We start from the raw sequence: 4,438 nt of genomic DNA, 5'->3' as shown, positions 1-4,438 counted from the left end.
CTGCCACACCAGAGGAGACAAGACTTTAGACCATGTGTATTCCAACCTGGCTGGAGCCTACAAAGCCACACCCCTCCCCCACATTGGACAATCGGACCATCTCTCCCTGTTCCTCACACCACGGTATTCACCACTCATCCAACGTGTGAAACCTGCTGTGAGGACAATTAAAGTGTGGCCAGAGGGGACAGACGCAGTGCTCCAGGACAGATTTAAAAACACAGACTGGAATATGTTCACCCACACAGACCTGGACCAGTACGCCTCATCTGTACTGGATTACATCTCCAAAACCACAGACAGTGTCACCACCCAGAAACGGATCACCATGTACCCCAACCAGAAGCCTTGGATGAACCGGGATGTTCGTCTCCTCCTGAAGGCCCGCAACACTGCCTTTAGGTCAGGAGATGCACACGCCTACAGTACAGCCAGGGCTAATCTAAAGAAGGGCATCAAAAAAGCCAAACACCATTACAAAAAGAAGGTAGAAGAACACTTCTCCAACTCCAACCCCCGACGCATGTGGCAAGGACTCCAGACCATCACAGACTACAGGACCACCAAACCCTCCCCCGCATCCTCTGATGTCTCCTTCCTCAACGAGCTCAACAACTTTTATGCTCGTTTTGAGCGAGGGAACCCCACAACCACAACCAAAGCAGACATGACGCCAGACCACCAACCTATGACTCTCTCCCCCACCGATGTAGGAGCGGTGCTGAGCAGGATCAATGTCCACAAGGCTGCAGGCCCTGATGGCATCCCCGGGCGTGTTCTCAGAGCGTGTTCTGGGGAGCTTGCAGGAGTGCTCACAGACATATTCAATCTGTCCTTGGCCCACGCTGTGGTACCGGCCTGCTTCAAATCCACCTCCATCGTCCCGATACCCAAAAACTCCAACCCATCTTGCCTCAATGATTACCGCCCAGTAGCACTCACCCCCATCATCACTAAGTGCTTAGAGCGACTGGTCCTAGCACACTTCAAATCCTGTCTCCCCCCCACCCTGGACCCCCACCAATTCGCATACCGCCGGAACAGGAGCACAGAGGATGCAGTCTCCATTGCAATGCACTCTGTCCTCTCACACCTGGACAACAACAACACCTACGCCAGAATGCTGTTTATAGACTTCAGTTCAGCATTCAATACAATCCACCCCTCACAACTCATCAGGAAACTGACAGACCTGGGTATCAGTTCCCTCATCTGCAAATGGTTACTGGACTTCCTGACCAACCGCCCCCAACATGTCCGGCTGGATAACCGCTGCTCATCTACCATCACAATGAACACCGGTGTACCACAAGGCTGTGTGATGAGCCCTTTCCTCTACTCCCTCTTCACCCACGACTGCAGACCTGCTGATGGTTCCAACACCATCATTAAGTTTGCAGATGACACCACGGTGATTGGCCTCATCAGTGACAACGATGAGGCCGCCTACAGGGAGGAGGTGGATCATCTGGCTGAGTGGTGCGACAGAAACAACCTGCTGCTTAACACCGAGAAGACCAAGGAGCTCATCGTGGACTACAGGAGGAATGCTGACCCACATCCACCCATCCACATTAAGGGGACGGCTGTGGAGCGTGTGAGCAGCTTCAAGTTCCTGGGAGTCCACATCTCCGAGGATCGCACCTGGACGACCAACTGCTCCAAGCTGGTCAAGAAGGCTCACCAGCGCCTCTTCTTCTTGAGGACTCTGAGGAAGAACCACCTGTCCTCAGACATCCTGGTGAACTTCTATCGCTGCACCATCGAGAGCATCCTGACCAACTGTATAACAGTCTGGTACGGGAACTGCTCTGCCTCGGACCGGAAGGCGTTGCAGAGGGTCGTGAAAACTGCCCAGCGCATCGCCGGAGCACCACTTCCTGCCATAAAAGACATCTACAGGAAGCGGTGTCTGAAAAGGGCTGGGAAAATCATCAAAGACCCCAGTCACCCATCACATGGACTCTTCACCCTCCTGCCCTCTGGGAGGCGCCACAGGAGCCTCCGGACTAAGACCACCAGGTACCGGAACAGCTTCTTCCCCCCAGCTGTCAGACTCCTGAACTCTGCCTCCTGACATCTGACCCACGTTAAACTCATGGACTGAACATACACACACCCACAATGGACAACTGTACCCTCAAACACAATAATAACATGGACTGAACCACCACTCACAACCACTAGCACTTTATATAGCCTCTGTAGAAACTATCTACACCCTCACTTATCTTAACTGCACTACTGTATAGCTCTGTGTAAATAATCATTCTGTACATTCGATAATTTTTAATCCTACAACTGTTTACAACTTGCATAGTTCCCATTTCTGTATAGCTGTATATCCCAGATTCTGTAAAGTTATTTATTTCATATTCTGTATAGTTTTTCATATTTATATCCTGTTCATATCCTGTACATAGCTTGTACTCACTACAGCCTGTACATACTTATAGTTATAGAATATTCACAACATACTTCATACCGTGTACATTATAACATACCATAATAGACCCATTTCTGTAATATACTCACATATCTATATTATTGCTAATATATATTGTAATATATCTATATCACTAAAGCACTTCTGGATGGATGCAAACTGCGTTTCGTTGCCCTGTACCTGTGCATGTGCAATGACAATAAAGTTGAATTCTATTCTATTCTATTCTATAAGGCCCCGATCATAAAAAAACTACATTTCCGCAAAATGACGCCACTTCCGGTTTCGGGCAGGTCATGCGGTCATGTGATAGTTCGCGCTGATGCACGTAGGAAGTGTTACAAACAGCTGATCGGATCGGCGAAGCGTGTTTCTGGAATATCATGTTTTTGTTGCTGCAAGTGATTTTTATGCAGTTTTTGCAAAGCTATATGTGGAAGGAAACTGTGACCTAGGACAAGCTGATGGCATAAGATGTAAGTACAACTCCTCCGGTTTCATATGCAAAAAAAATTATTGCGCTAGCTTACATGGTTGCAGTGCTACCGGGATTTAAAAATAGTTACGCAAAATGGAGCGTGCCCGCTCAAATCAAATCAAATCAAATCAAATCAAATCATATCACTTTTATTGTCACATCACATGTGCAGGCACACTGGCACAGCACATGCGAGTGAAATTCTTGTGTGCGAGCCCCACAAGCAACAGAGATGTGCAAACACAACAACACAAACGAGCAAAATACAAGAATGGCCAACCTGAAATTAATAAATATATGTACAATATATAAGTGTGTGAATGTGTGTGTGAATGGGTGGATGACAGGTTGTGTAAAGCGCTTTGGGGTCCTTAGGGACTAGAAAAGCGCTATATAAATACAGGCCATTTACCATTTACCATAATAGTGTATGCATTTCTGGATGTGTATTAAATAGTAAAAAAATCTGATCCGATCGGCTGTAAAGGGTTAAGCTGCTGTTTATCAGTTTGGTTGGTCTGATATAAGTTTTTTCTTTTTCTCTTTTGTTAAGCTTGACACTTTGTTACGGCCCTAGCAGGGCCTCCTCCTGAAGTTGCCTGTGTGGGCGTGTCCTACCATCTCTCTTGTCTTGGGTGCCACCTTTTTATTTTATACAGCTGACTCCCATCACCAATTGAAGGTATTTAAGCCCAGAGAAAGGTGAGCTCTGGGCCAGAGTGCCATTTGAGCTGTTGCAGCTAGTGAGCTGTATTTTGTGATTGTATGCTCCTGCTTGGTGGGGAGGAGTGTGTTTGGTTACTAACCCTTTTCTGACTTACTTCTCAGTTTACCGACCGACGTTTGAGTTTTGTTTCTTTAAATGGGGATAGCGGCTTGTCTGTCTCTTTTAGTTGAGTTATTAATAGAAACTTTAATAAAACTCTTTAATTTAACCATTTTGCCTCTCTGTCTCCTTCTTGCGACCCGGACACTTTTTGTTACTTTCCCTAATCGCCTGGACCCTTTTAGGGGAACGTAACACACTTCTTTTGTTCTCCACTTGCCCAGCTTCCTCAATTTTTTAAGGGCACAGTACACACCATGCCATGGAGGGGAGGGGGGCAAATAAACATTTTGAAAGGTTTTGAGAAGACAGAAGATAATCTGGTAAGAAAAGAAAGAAATGAGGGCTGGCTCAAAAATGTTGCACAGCACTATATGTGTTTAAAACACGGCAGTACACAACAATACTGACAACTGGCTGTAGGAGCAAGCTTTGCAAAATTCTGTAGGAGCCATTTTTTTTTCTTTTTGTGTATTATTGTGTAGGGGACACTTTTAATCCTGAGCATGTTATTATTTCAACACCACCTTGTCAAACAGCAGCAGGCCCACTCTTACGGATGATTCACAGGTTATGGAGAAAGTGTAGACACGTGTTTTGGCGGACTGCAAGCATACAGAGTGTAGCATGTGATCAGTGCAGGCTATAAATAACTTGAACTCGGTTTACACTTAATAGGTTTCCCAGT

This window comes from Astatotilapia calliptera, chromosome 14, assembly GCF_900246225.1.
Source record: "Astatotilapia calliptera chromosome 14, fAstCal1.2, whole genome shotgun sequence".
Lineage (NCBI taxonomy): Eukaryota > Metazoa > Chordata > Actinopteri > Cichliformes > Cichlidae > Astatotilapia > Astatotilapia calliptera.
This window is presented reverse-complemented; position numbering follows the sequence as displayed.